This window comes from Sceloporus undulatus, chromosome 1 (genome assembly GCF_019175285.1).
Source record: "Sceloporus undulatus isolate JIND9_A2432 ecotype Alabama chromosome 1, SceUnd_v1.1, whole genome shotgun sequence".
In the NCBI taxonomy this organism is placed as follows: Eukaryota; Metazoa; Chordata; class Lepidosauria; order Squamata; family Phrynosomatidae; genus Sceloporus; species Sceloporus undulatus.
This window is the reverse complement of record NC_056522.1, coordinates 20069826-20084589: the sequence shown is the minus strand read 5'-3', so window position 1 is coordinate 20084589 and position 14764 is coordinate 20069826. Positions and strand designations below refer to the sequence as shown.

General features: G+C 42.9%; 1 protein-coding gene across 2 annotated transcripts in view; it reads left to right on the top strand.

The window, feature by feature from the left end:
• The first annotated feature begins 1651 nt into the window (after window positions 1–1651).
• FOXN2 (forkhead box N2) overlaps window positions 1652–14764 on the top strand; it is a 60221-nt gene continuing 47108 nt past the window's right edge. The window contains exon 1 of one of the 2 annotated variants that reach the window (XM_042473841.1): window positions 1652–1809. The gene's annotated coding sequence lies outside the window, so the exon portion shown is untranslated. Of the gene's footprint in view, window positions 1814–14764 lie in introns of both variants that reach the window. The other variant, XM_042473848.1, reaches the window with a different exon arrangement.

Here is a 14764-nt window from a genome sequence, read left to right as displayed (position 1 = left end):
TACCTAGGTCCTCCTCCAGTGAAACTCTATGATCAACTTTAACTAAAAGTCACACTGAAGGACCTAGAGATTCCTAGAGAGCTCTCTCCACTAGGCTTCTGTAGCTCCTCCAGGGCAAGTCTATGGTCAACGACTGCAAGATGTCGACCACAGAGTTGCATTGGAGGACCTAGAGATTCCTAGAGGGGTCTTCTCTCAGGCAAAAGAAATAGTGTTTTTGATATCTACAGTTTTCCCACATTCACGGGGGTCCTGTGCCCCTAACCCCAGCAAATGTGGAGGGACGAGTGTATATGTACATGAATTCAAAGATATAGCAGTGCTAGTCTGTAGATTCAGTACGCAGAGAGATCTTGTAGCACCTTCAAGATGAACTGAAATAAAGAAGTTGGCAGCATGAGCTTTCACAGACTTCGGTCTATTTCCTCAGATGCATTTGGTCAATGCAAATACATCCGAGGAAGAAGACTTTAGTCTACGAAAGCTCATGCTACCAACTTCTTTCTTTCAGTTATCTCTAAGGTGCTACAAGATCTCTCTACATGTATTTATATATATGTATGTGTATATATACGTATGTGTATACACATCTATATGTGTGTGTGTGTATATCTCTGGTGTAGTGGCTTGATGTTGAGCTGTGTCTCTGGAGACCAGGATTTGAATCCCTCCTCAGTCATGAAGCCCAATGAGTGGCCTTGGGCAAGAAGTCACACTCTCTCAGCCTCCTCAGGTTAAGGCAATGGTAAGCCTCCTCTGGACAAATCTTGCCATGAAAACCCCTTAGGTTCACCTTAGGCTTGCAATAAGTCAGAAACCACATGAAGGCCCACAACAACAAGTGTGTGTGTGTGTGTGTGTGTGTGTACTGGTCACTACTACACAATCTTGTCAAAGGGGAAATGTTTACCTTTTTATGTGTGTGTGTGTATATATATATATATATAATGCATATGTGTGTGAGTCTGTATATGTATATATATGTGTGTGTGTATATATATATGTGTGTGTGTGTGTATATATATATACCTATATGTGTGTGTATATAGATACACACATATGTGTATATGTATGTGTATATTTATATAAATATATATATGCGTGTATGTATACTGTGTGTATATACAGTATATATATATATATATATATATGCATATGTGTGCATATATATATGCTGTGTGTATATGTGTGTGTGTGTATATATATATATATATATACACACACACACAGTATATGTATATGTAAGCATATGTGTGTGTGTATGTGTAAATGTCTGTGTATGTGTGCGTTTCTTTTAGACAGACACACACACACAGAGTCAGACAGAGGCGAGCCAACCCACCAAGCGATGCCGCGCGCCCCCCTTTTCCTCGACGCCGTGGTTCCGTCCGCCCGCCGGCCGCCGGAGGAGGAGGAGGAGGAGAGTGGAGGCGCGAGGGCCGTTCCAATTGCAGAGGAGGGGGGTGGGCAAAGTCCTGCGCGTGAGGGAAAGGCGGGCTTTTGGGGAGGCTGCTGCAGAGGCAGCGGCGGAGGGGGGGGTGGAGCCAAAGGCTTGGGCGCCTTGTTGCTATGGAGAGAGAGGGAGGGAGGGGCGGGGCCGACAGACAGGCTCCTGCTGCTGCTGCTGCTGCTGCTAGAGCTGCTCTTGCGCAGCCAGGGAGGGCAGGCGAAGCCCGGGGCAGCTGCTGCCGGTCGGTGTGACACATATTGTCCCCCTCCTTCCTCCTTCCTTCCTGGAGGTGTTGGTGCTGCTGCTGCTGCTGCTGCTGCCATATTGAGACCCCTCCGTCCCTGAGCTTCATGAGGAGAGTGAGTGAGTTGCAGCCTTGCCTTCTTCCTCCTGGGTCTCTTGGGGGTCTCCTTCCTCCTCTTCCTCCTCCTCCTCCTCCTCTTCTCCCCTCAGCCTTGGGATGGCGCCCCTCAGTTGCATCGCCTTCTTTTTAACAATGAATCTACGTCCACCCTTCCTTCTCTCTCTCTCTCTCTCTCATTCTCTCTCTCCGAACTTCCCTCCGTGAGAAGGAGTTCCTAGTTTTGCATGGCTCTCTGGAGGGGGCCCTGGTTTTCCCTCCTCCGCTTCTCCTTTGCTCCACAATGCGGTGTCTGGGGCGCCCATATGGGGACACACACACACAATGGGGGCCGGTTGGGTGGGAAGTTCTCTCTGTGGAGTGGGATTCAAGGGGGGGATGAATGGTGGGCTCCAGAGAGTATCCATATATATGTATGTATATATATGGGTGTATGTGTGTGTGTATGTACACACACCACACACATACATATGGATATATATATATATATATATATACACACACACCACACATATACATATGGATATATATATATACTGTATATACACACACATACATATGGATATATATATATATATATATATATACACACACACACACCACACACATACATATGGATATATATATATACACACACACACCACACATACATATGGATATACAGAGATATATGTACACACACGGATATATATATATACACACACACACACATATATACACATACATATGGATATATATAGATATACACACACACACATGGATATACAGATATATATGTACACACACGGATATATATACATATATATGCACACATACATATGGATATATAAACACATACATATGGATATATATATATATATATATATATATGCACACACACACACACATGGCTATACATATATATATATGCATACACATAGATATATACACACATATGTATACACACATTCACATGTATATATATATATATATATATATATATACATATATACACACACGGATATACATACATATACACACATATGAACATACATATATATACACACACATAAGGATATATACACTCACACAGAGGCATGGCTATACATATTATTATTATTATTATTATTATTATCATTATTTATAGAGTACTGTAAGTTTACACAGCTCTGTACATAAAATAGAATTAAAATAAAGTGGACCTGATACTTTTCACATTCAAGAAAATAGAATAAAATACAAAAGTGATACATAATATCATTCAACAAAAATATATAAACGACAGATTAAAATAAAACACCACACACACACACACACACACGAATATACCTATACACACATATATCTCTGGATACACATATGTCTCTATGGCCCTGGGAGTGAGGGAAAAGGGGTTGAGCGTGTGTCAGAGAAACAGAGAGGAAAAGGGCAGGGTGAACAGAGGTCTCCATCACAAAAGAAGACATAGCACCACAAAATGTAGGACTATCAAGAACAATGGAGGACCTTATCAATGGAAAGCCCTCAGAGAAACTGGAAATCCATGTTTCTTAATCATGCTCAAAATGGAGGACCTTTTGGAATTCCTCCTGGACAGAAGGTTGAAATGGAGGACTTAACCTGGAAAAGGGTCTCTGGATTTTGGACAGTTCTTGCATCTGTGTTGTGTAGCAAAAGGCATTTGCATTAGGAAGCCAGCAGATTGTGTGTGTGTGTCTTGCTTTGTGGTTGTGTGCTTGGAATTGGGGAAAACACTTGGAGGAAATATATTTCTGTGATGGTTTAGGTCTTCTGATCCAAGGAGAATGGGATTCCTTGTTCAAGCTTGTTGTCCAAATGGTGTGTGTTTGTGACTGTGTCTACAAGATTGGTGGCTGGGTTTAAAAAGGAGTGTTTGGAGCTGGAGGGAACGAACACTTGGGGGAAATACATGTCTCTCTGTGATGAATTAGGTCTTCTGATCCAAGGTGAATGGGGCATTCCTTGTCCAAGCTTGTTGTGCAAGTGTGTGTGATTGTGTGTGTGTATAACATGCTTGATGGTTGAAGGAAAAAGGCTGGGTAAGAACACTTTGGATCCAGGTAAAAACACTTGGAAAAAATATATTTCTGAGATGATTTAGGTCTTCTGATCTAAAGAGAATGGAGACTCCTTATCCAAACTAGTTGTGCAAATGGGCAATGTGTGCGCGCGTGTGTGGTGTGTGTAAGATGGATTGGCACATTGGAAAGACTGGAGAGGAGGAATATTTGGGCTAGACCTCTTTGGAAAGGGGTGGGAAAGGAGGGATGGAGGAAGGAAAGGAAGGAAGGAAGGAATAAGGAAAGAGACGAAGGAAGGAAGGGGAATGGAGGGTTTGCTTTGGGATTGGGAAGAATAGTGTTAGACGATCATGGATCCCTTGGAGAGTGACCAATGAGGGGGAGAGCTAAATAAATAATTGCACTAAATACATTTATAAGTCTGACCAGGAGTCTCCAGTTGCTCCTCTTTGATAAGTTATCTTTGCACGCTCTTATGGAAGAGTTTTTAGACCAAGGACTGAGTTTTAGTGGCTCTTCCTTGTTTTTATTTTTGGGGGGTGGATCCCTATTTTTTAAATCCCCCCTTCCCCGATCTTCCTCAGAGCTCTCCCTTAAGCCCTTGGGGGGGGGGTTTCCCTCCTTTTGGGGGGGAAAAGCCCCTTGCCTTTCCTTTGGCCAATGATCCTCTCCCTCTCTTCCATTTCCCCCAAGACTTTGAATTGCATTTTGCCATGGGGTGGCCTCCAACCTTCTCCCTCTTCTGGAGGATCACAATAAAGGGGACGAGGAGGTATTTGGGCCTTTGCATGCTCCCACCCCAGGAGCTTCTAGGTTCATGAAATTGGGAGGCTGCTGTGCATTGCATGTTGCAAAAGAAAATGAAAGAAGCAACAAAGTTCTCCGGAGGCCTTGAAAAGTTGCATGATGCAACCTAAGCCTGCCTCCACCCTTCCCCTTCCTTGTGCCTCCAAATGCAAACCTTTTGGAGGGTGTGGGGGTTGCATTTTCCTGCTCTGCCCCACCACCAGTTGCTTGGGGTCCTTGTGGGGCTACTTGGGGCCTCTTCTTGCCTCTTCCCCTCCATTTTAGTTGGGATTGTGACAGCCACGTGGCTGGAGGAGCTTTGCGCACAGTTGGGGCTTTGGCAGCACCTGGAGTGCAGAGGAACAGCAGCTCCAGCTTCAAAGGAAAAAAGGGAGGAAGCCCCTTTCTTCCCAGGGGAGCTTTGCAGAAGAGGGGTCCCCATTCCTCTCTCTCATCTTTCGCATTGCACCCCCTCTTCCTCAGGCTGAGAGTATGTGGCTTCATCATTTTCACATTGCACCCTACCCCTTTCCCCAGCAGATGCTCAATTTCATGCCTAGATGCAGGCTCTGTTGTTGTGGTGTGTCTTTCAAGTCCCTTCCAATTCAAGTCCCTTCCAAAGGCTTTTCTTGGCATTAGTTTTTCGAGGAGGCTTGCCATTGCCCTTTGATGAGGCCGAGAGTATGTGACTTCATCATTTTTCAAATTGCACCCTGCCCCTTTCTGCTCAGTTTTGTGCCTGTATTCAGGCTCTATTGTTCTTTTGTGCTTTCAAGTCCTTTCCAACTTATTTCGACCTGAAGGGTTTTTCTTGGCAAGAATTCTTCAGAGGAGAATGGCCATGGCTTTTCTCAGAGGCTGAGAGTATGTGACTTCAGCATTTTCACATGAAACTCTCCCCCTTTCCTCAGCGAGTGCCGAATTTTATGCCTAAATATATGCTCTGTTGTTATTGTGTGCCTAGATTTCTTAAGAGGAGGTTTGTCATGGCTTTCCCCTGAGGTTGAGAGCACGTAACTTGGCCAAGGTCTCCCAGTGGGTTTCATGGCCGGGGTGGTGGTTCAACCCTTGGTCTCCAGAACTGAAGTCCAAAACTCAAACCACTAGGCCAGGTTGGGTCCTTCAATGGAGATCTACTATCTTATAACATAAAACCATCAGACCTACCATAGTTCTACTTTGTTGAGGCAGCAGAGAACAAGCCTGCACTCTCCTCTTTGTGAAAGCCCTTGAAGCATGCAATCTTCTCTTCACCAAGCTGAACATGCCCAGCTCTTTCTACCTCTTCTTCATATGTTTTGCCTTCCATACCTCTTATCATCCTTGTTGCCTTTCTCTGAACCTGCCCCCACCTATCTATAACGGTCTTAAAATAAGGCACCCAGAACAGTATGAAGTCCTAATGAGGCCTGACCAGGATAAATTATAGTGGGGCTGTTACTTCCCCTGACTTGAAAACTATGGTTCTATTATTGCAGGCTAAGATAGCATTTGTCTTCTTTGCTGCAGCTGCTGGCTTATGCTCAGTTTATGACCAATAATAATCCCAAGGTCCCTCCCACCCTGAGGCCTGCCATTAGCAACAGAACAATCCACATGCAAATCACTTCTACCTTCCCAGGGTCACACACCCAACTCCTTTCCAGGCAAGCATTCTCTGAAGATGCCAGCCAGAGATGCAAGTGAAACGTCAGGAAGAAACTCTTCTAGAACGTGGCCACTGTCAAGAGAGGTCTAGTGTATGTACAGTACTGTATTACAAAATGTGTATTGCAGCACTGAAACAGGTTGTGGATTGTGTTAACCAAGGACCTGTCTGCACTGGCCAGGATCCTCCAGGGACTGCATGGAGGAAAAAAGCAAATGCTATTTTAGACTGCATCAATAGAAGTATAGTGTCTAGATCAAGGGAAGTAATAGTGCCACTCTATTCTGCCTTGGTCAGGCCTCACCTGGAATACTGTGTCCAGTTCTGGGCACCACAATTCAAAAAGGATGTGGACAAATTGGAGTGTGTCCAGAGAAGGGCGACTAAAATGGTAAAGGGTCTGAAAACCATGCCTTATGAAGAAAGACTTAGGGAGCTGGGAATGTTGAGCCTGGAGAAGAGATGGTTAAGAGGTGATATGAATGCTCTGTTTAAGTATTTGAAGGGGTGTCACATTGAGGGTGGAACAATGTTTTCTGCTGCTCCAGAGATTAGAACATGGAACAATGGATGCAAGTTACAGGAAAGGAGATTCCACCTTAACATTAGGAGAAACTTCCTGGCAGTAAGAGCTGTTCAACAGTGGAACACACTCCTTCCTCGGAGAGTGGTGGAGTCTCCTGCTTTGAAGGTTCTTAAACAGAGGCTGGATGGCCATCTGTTGGAGATGCTTTGATCGTGAGTTCCTGCATGGCAGGGGGTTGGACTGGATGGCCCTTGTAGTCTCTTCCAGTTCTATGAGTCTATGATTTTACCTTGGCCCTGGATTTGCCCTGACTTCTACCTTTTACCTTGTCTTCTGATCCAGTATCAGGCAGCTGTTTTCATGTGTTTCCCACTGAGCTGCCCACCATGTCTGCCACTGCTGCGGCTCACTTAACTCTAAAGTCAGAATATGGCATCCAGTTTTGATCACATGGCTGGGTGCCTTCCTTTAACATTAGAGCAAGCAACTGGCAGCAGCAGTGGATGCGCCAGACAACAGAGCAGGATGCATTTTAAACAGTTGTCCTGCATTGGAACAGAAGTCTGTGTATCTTCCTGGAACTGAGCAACTGTGAAATATGTTAATTCATTTTAAGGGGGGTATACCCTGGTTCTAGGAGAGTCAGCATGGTGTGGTTTGAGCATTGGACTACGACTCTGGAGACCAGAATTCGAATTCTGGCTCAGCCATATAAACCCACTAGGTGATCTTGGGCAAGTCACATTCTCTCAGCCTCACGATGGCAATGGGAAATCCCCTCTGAAGAAACTTGCCAAGAAAACCCTATGATAGGGTCGCCTTGGGGTCGCCATAAACCAGAAATGACTTGAAGGCACCCAACATCATATCCTGGTTCAAGTGCTGAACAGGCTGGATGTTGTTCAGTCTGTGAACCAGAACTAGGGTTTGGGCCATGTGTCACCTGGTCTCCCCATCAAGAGGACAGGCAAAGGGCATTTTATTTGGCCCATGCAGACTGGGCCCAGGCGTTTCAGGATGATCAGAAGACAACCCTCTGAAGTGAGGAGAAGGTAGCTTAATGTCCACAGGGCGCAAGTTTGTTTCTTAAAGTGAGCAGAAAGTAGAGCGTGGGAAGTGGTATACCAGAAACATTTATCACATGACCTTGCAACAGAGTTCCTTCTTCCTGTCTCTGTGCATTATGTTGTCTGATCTTTCAGCTCAGTCTAGACACAAAAGGTAAGCTCACAGGCAGTTTCCTCATGCTCCCCCGGTCTGTTTGATGCATATGAATTATGTTATTCTCCTCTTACTTAGATTGTTGCTTTGAGTGCTTTGATGGAATCATTTCCCAGTCAACCCAGTGTTTTCCTGCAGGGGGAATAGTATATTTTATGAGGTGAAATGATACGTATATTCATTCCAAGCTGCAAGCAGAGATGCTGAACAAGCCTATAAAGTGCCAGAAATATAGATGTAGGGGCTTGAAAACAAAGCAGAATAAGGAAAGAGTGCAGTATTTTCCAGTTTTTACTAGTTAGGAGAGCCAGTGTGGTGTAATGGTTGAGTGTTGGACTATGATTCTGGAGACCAGGATTCGATTCCCACCTCACCCATAAAACCCACTGGTGACCTTGGACAAGTCACATGCTCTCAGCCTCAAGGGAAGGCAATGCCAAACCTCCTCTGAATAAATCTTGCCAAGAAAACCGCATGATAGGGTTACCTTAAAGGCACCATAAGTCAGAAACGATTTGAAAGCACAAAATAACAACAATAATAAAGGATATACTCTGATTCCCCCCTGCGACATCAATATTGCTTGCACATTGTGAGGTTTATGTAGATGAAGGCTAGGGAAAATAAAACCTATGGATTGCAAGCAACCCGAACTCTTGTTTTTTCTAGTCCCTCAGCCCTTTAATCTCCAGTTTGAAAAATGGTTCTAAATGATAAATTATTAAAATCTTGTGGGAACAACAACAACAAAGAGTATGCTATGATTTCCCCCTGTAGCATCAATATTGCTTGCACACTGTGAGGTTTATGTAGATGAAGGATAGGGAAAATACACCTGATGGGTTGCAAGCACCCCCAATCCTTATTTCTGCTAGTCCCTCAGCCCTTTAATCTCCAGTTTGAAAAATGGCTCTATAAAATAAATTATCAGTGCTTCAGTTTTAAAAATGCTGTGGGAATAAAAAAAGTCCTTGCTTACCAATGGAAGGACAGCAAATAGGGGGCCGTCCTGGCTTTTCTGGAAGGGGAGTTTCATAGCTTAGGGGCCACCATGGAGAAGACCCTGCCTTGCATCCCCACAAGCTGTGACTTGGAATGTGGTGGAACTAAGGGTCTCCTAAAAGTCTCAGGACACAGGCAGGCTCATACGGAGAGATACGGTCCTTTAGATAGCCTGGACTTGAGCAGTATGTCATAACTAGCACTTTTAACCAGAAAGTCTGGAGGAGGGCAACCAAAATGGTGAAGGGTCTAGAAACCATGCCCTATCAGGAGAGTCTTAGGGAGCTGGAAAAGAGAAGGTTAAGAGGTATGATAGCCCTGTTTAAGTATTTGAAGGGGTGTCATATTGAGGATGGAGCTAGCTTGTTTTCTGCTTCTCCAGGGAATAGGACATGAAGCAGAGGAAAAGAGATTCCACCTCAGCATTAGGAAGAATTTCCTGAGAGTAAGAGCTGTTTGACAGTGGGACACACTCCCGTGGAAAATTATGGAGTCTCCTTCTTCGGAGGTTTTTAAACAGAGGCCATCTGTTGGGGGTGCTTTGTGTGTTACTGCATGGCAGGGGAGTTGGGCTGGATGGCCCAACAACAATAATAAAAGGTATTTATATCCCGCCCCATCTGCACTCAGGCAATCGGGGCAGCTGACAGCATTAAAAAATTGTATAAATTTTATCCCTCAACCCTCCCTCCCTTAAAATAGAATTAAACATTTTACACCTTAAAACATTTTAAAAAATAAATAACAATGTAAACAATAGATAAAAACAAACAAACAACAATAGACAAGCAAACAGCAAACGGGATCCATCCATTACTTTCTTTCTCTCTTTGGTGGCCATGTGTCTATTCAGGAAAGTCCTGCCAGAAGAGATCCATCTTAACAACTTTTTTGATCACTTGGGCTTGTTACAGACTGCCAAAATAAAGCTGCTTCGGGTCTCTTTGGAGGCATGCTATTTAAATGATGCATGGGTCCTAAGAGTCCGGAGGTCGCACCAAAGCCACACTCCATTCCTAAGCACTGGAGTGCAGCTTTGGTGCAACTTCCGGATTCTTAGGATGCATGCATCATTTAAACAGCATACCCCCAAAGAGACCCGAAGCAGCTTTATTTTGGCAGTCTGTAACAGGCCTTGGTCACTTCCAACTCTATGATTCTATGCATTCAGGTCTTTTAGTCCACATCTCAAGTCTCTATCTACAAGTCTCAAGTTCTTGCAAGATGCTTTCAAGCCAAGTCTCAAGTCTAGGAGCCAATTTTTAATAGAAATAAAAGGAGGCAGGTTTTTGTGTGTTTTTCGGGCTATGTGGCCATGTTCTGGCAGAGTTTCATATAGCCAAGTCCTTTCCAGGCAAACATTCTCTGAATATGACAGCCATAGTTGCTGGCGAAACGTCAGAAAGAAACTGCTAAAACATGGCCACATAGCCTGAAAAACCCACAGAAATCTATGGATGCCGGCCATGAAAGCCTTCGACTTCACAAAAGGAGGCAGGATGCACTTCTCAGACGGAACAGCAAGCGTGTAAGGCAATGTGTTTAAGGTAGGGGTGAGGTCTTATTGGCAGCCTGTCTCTGCTGCATGTCAGAGGAGCCTTCTAAAGCTTTTTAAAAGCTTTAAAAGGATCCTTCTGCCTCAAGATCACTGCCTTTCCCTTCAGAGAAATGCACCCCGCACTTTGTGGGCAGATCTTGCCTGCTGCTTGAAGTGAATGGCACCAGCAAGTCAGTCACTAAATATAAACAGGTCTCAAGTTGAGTCAAGTCAGTGTGCCATTTTTGCCAAGTCAGGTCATTGAAGCTACTTGAGTCCGACTTCAGTCTGAGTCAGTTGACTTGAATCTACATCACTGCTTTTTCAATGTGCTTGGAAATGATCAGAAGCCAGGGGAGCTTTTGGTTCTACAAACCCAGTCTAATTGCATTGGAGTTTTTCTCCCATATGTTTCTGTGAGGTTTGGATACTTTGACAAATGGCTGTATAACTGAGTGCTAGGTAGCCTGACATTGTATGCCTAATGCAAAAATTAGGATGCTCAAATGGTTTGGAACAATTCCCATTTGCTGTTTGTGTGTGTTCAGAATTCTCCCTCTTGATTACAGAGTGTAGAAGAGTAACTATTTGCAAAGAAAAAGTAATTCATGTCTATGCTGGTAGTGGTGAGTATTCTGGGAGCTGCAGTCTAGAAAACCAGCTTTTCAAAGCTTTGTGTATGGTCCATATAGATAGTGTGGTAGTATGAAGTGAGGCATTCCTGTAGCATCCTCAGCCTTTGCATACTGTACTTTCTGCGACTGTAGATGGGATCTGACTAATTGAGGACATAAATTGTTTTAGCTTTCTGGTGCCTGAAAGCTTTATATGCAAAGACCAAAACGGATAAATTCAGGTTCATCACATGGGACCGCGTTCCTATGGTTTATGTGCTTTTTCAAACAAAACAGTGCCATGTGTGGGCAGAATGTCACATATACAGTAGTGAGCAAGATGCCAGCGGATCAAAAATCCCGTTCAGAAAGTTTGCTGAAATCCGTACCTAATCCTGTTTCAGAATTTGTTTCCAGTACTGTACTGCCTTTTGGCAGGTGGTGGCAGGTAGAAAAATTGCAGATGATGTGCTCTAGAAACTTATCTACTTTTTTCATTCACTCATTCATTTATATCTTGCATTCCTCCGAAGATGAAAAAGTTCGGATGAAACAAAATAGGTTCAAACAAAATAGAGCAAAAACTATCTAAAATGCAAAAGTTAAAAACATTTAATAAACCAAAGATAGCAGACCTTGTTGAGATATTTCTACTAGCATGTCATCAGTTTCCTTTTACCCTCCTTGGATCCCATTGTAGGAGAAAGATGGGATATAAATCCTTCAAACAAACAAACAACTTTTTTACTTCTTTGAATGTGACTGCTGTTTCATTATATTACTGAATTATTCTCATAGTGGTGCAAAGGCAGTTACTGGTATTTTAATCTGCTAGCTAGTGACTTTTATCTCCCTAGGTTTTTTTTAAACTGGATAGTTTGTTATACCTGTTATCTCTATTGTTGATTTGCTGATCTTTGACCGTACTAAAGTTGTATGCGTGTGCAAAGTTGAAAAAGAGATCAAATTAAAAACATGAATTTAAAACAATTAAAAAACCATTTAAAACATAATTGTGAAGAGTTAAGTATAGCATACCCCATTAAAGATTAAACTTAGGTTGTAAGCCACTTTAAGTCCCATTTTAGAAGAAAGGCAGGTTATAAATCAGATTATTTAAATAAAACTATGTGTATTTGCATGCTGGCAGAAAGAGAGGAGAGAAGGAGGTCAACCTAGCATCCCATTGGAGGCAATTCCATAATTTTGGGAGCAGCCACTAAGAAGACTCTCTCCCATGTCCTTGTGAAATGTGCCTGTGATGGTGAAAGGACTGAGATAAAGTACTTACAGGTCTCAAAATGTAGGCAGGTTTATATACACACATCCCATTGTCACTAGGGGTCTACACCAATGATTCTTGGTCCTCCAGATGTTTTGGAGTTCAGTTCCCAGAATTCTTCTCTTCCTTCCTTCCTTCCTTTCTTTCTTTCTTTCTTTCTGCTGGCCATGTTGGCTGGGGCTTCTGGGAAATGAAGTACAAAACAAATGGAGGATCAGAGTTTGGGAACTACTGTTCTACACTGTAGAAATAATGCAGTTTGATACTGCTTTAAGTGCTGTAGTTCCATCCTATGGAATCCTGGGATTCATAGATTTACCAGGTCTTTAGCCTTCTCTGTCAAAGAGTACTGGTGCCTTCCAAAATTACAAATCCCAGGATTCTGTAGGATGGAGCCATTCCAGTTAAAGTGATGCCAAACTGCATTATTTCCACAGTGTATATGCATTCTAGATCTCATTATCAGTCCTTTAGTCACTTAGCTTCCTTCTCCAGGTGCATGTGAATTAAAGAAGGCAAAACTACATATGCACAAAACAACCACTGATGGATGCCAGATGTTTAACCTCCTTCAGGTGATTCCACTTACCAGCAATCGAGCCCTGCATTATAGAGAGAGAAGGAAATTATATCATGCTTGGGAAAGAACAGTCTTTTTGTAATTTTTTAATTGTAGGTTTTTAGAGTATAAGCTGCTCCGAGTCCCAATTTTGGGAGAAAAGCAGGATACAAGTTAATTAATTAATTAAATTTCTCCATTGGTTAAATATGTGGTATGTTTTGTGTTCTTCAAAGTTTATATCCCTCAGAGCTTGAAAAAGTTTCTTTAAAAAAACCCTAAGGATTGCATCTGCACTGCAGGATTAATGCCGTTTGGCACTACTTTTAACTGCCATGACTCAATGCTAGGAAATTCTGGAATTTGTATTTTTGTGAGATATCTAGCCTTCTCTGTCGGAGAGCTCTGGTGCCACAACAAACTACAAATCTCAGGATTCCATAGAATAGAGCCATGACAATTAAAGTGATGTCAAACTGCTTTAGTTCTGCTTATGACAGCAGCCTACAAGTGCCACAGTCCCCTAACCAGCATGACCATTGGTGGATTCTGGGATTTGTGATCTAAACAAGGGATGCTTCAGAACTCTGATGTTCCTTTGGCAGAAATGAATTATGGCGTAAAATATTTGGCAGAGAAGACCTTGTGTTTTGGCCTCGAGGTAGATCCTCTTGTTTTCTCTTTACTGATATCAGAATGAAACTGTGAGTCATGGAGTCACTTATATCTTGATGGTTTTTCTGGGTCATGGGTTTATATTGAAATCAGGGAACATGTTCCAACTATATTTATTGGGGATTGCTATGTAGGAAATGGTAGAAAGAAGAGCACATCCCTTTCCATGAGAAAGAAATTACATATCAGCAAAGGTTGGAAGGTCACTTTTTTGGACTCAGTGGTTGGTGGCTTTCATGTCACTAGGGTGGTAAAACTGTGGAAGGTGCTAAATCTATATTTTTGGGTGGGGGTGAGGTTTATTATCTTGGATTTTGTTGTTAGGTATCTTCAAGTCATTTACAGCTTTTGGTGACCCTAAGTGACACTATCATTTCTTGGCAGGACTCAGAGGAGGTTTGCCATTGCCTTACCCTGAGGCTGAGAGAGTGTGATAAGCACAAGATCACCCAGTGTGTTTCATGGCTGAGCAGGGAATCGAACTCTAATCTCTAGAGTCATAGTCCAACACTTATACTCCTACACCACACTTGAATACCTTTTTAAAAATTTGGACTGGATCCTGAATTGGACTTGCTGCCACACTACCATGGGAACCCAGATCTATTACTGGGCTACATCTCCCAGAATCCCCCAGCTAGTGGCCATGCTGGCTAGGATTTTTTTTTCTTGGAGTTGTAAATCAAAAGTGCTCAGAAAACCTCTGTGTGGACTAATGAACAAACGCAAGCACATGTCACTGTGAAAAGTTTCCGAACTGTACTATTTTAGGCTCTAGGCTGTACTGCAAAGTTTACTCCCTTCCATTGAGATTTCTCTTCCTCTTAACATCTTGCATATCAAAGAGACCTTTGTTCCTGTGTGCTCATGTCTTCTTTTTGTTCTTCTGTTCCTTTAGGTCATTCTGACTTACAGAGACCATAAGTGTCAAAGCTTTTAACGTAGGCAAACACTCAGAAGTATGTTTCTGCCCCTGCGTATGTCTGGCATTAAGTTATTTATATTTTTATATATTTAATAAATATCCAGTCTTTCTTCAGATATGGGACCCAGAGCGGGGGGCTTACAACAAAATGCACCTA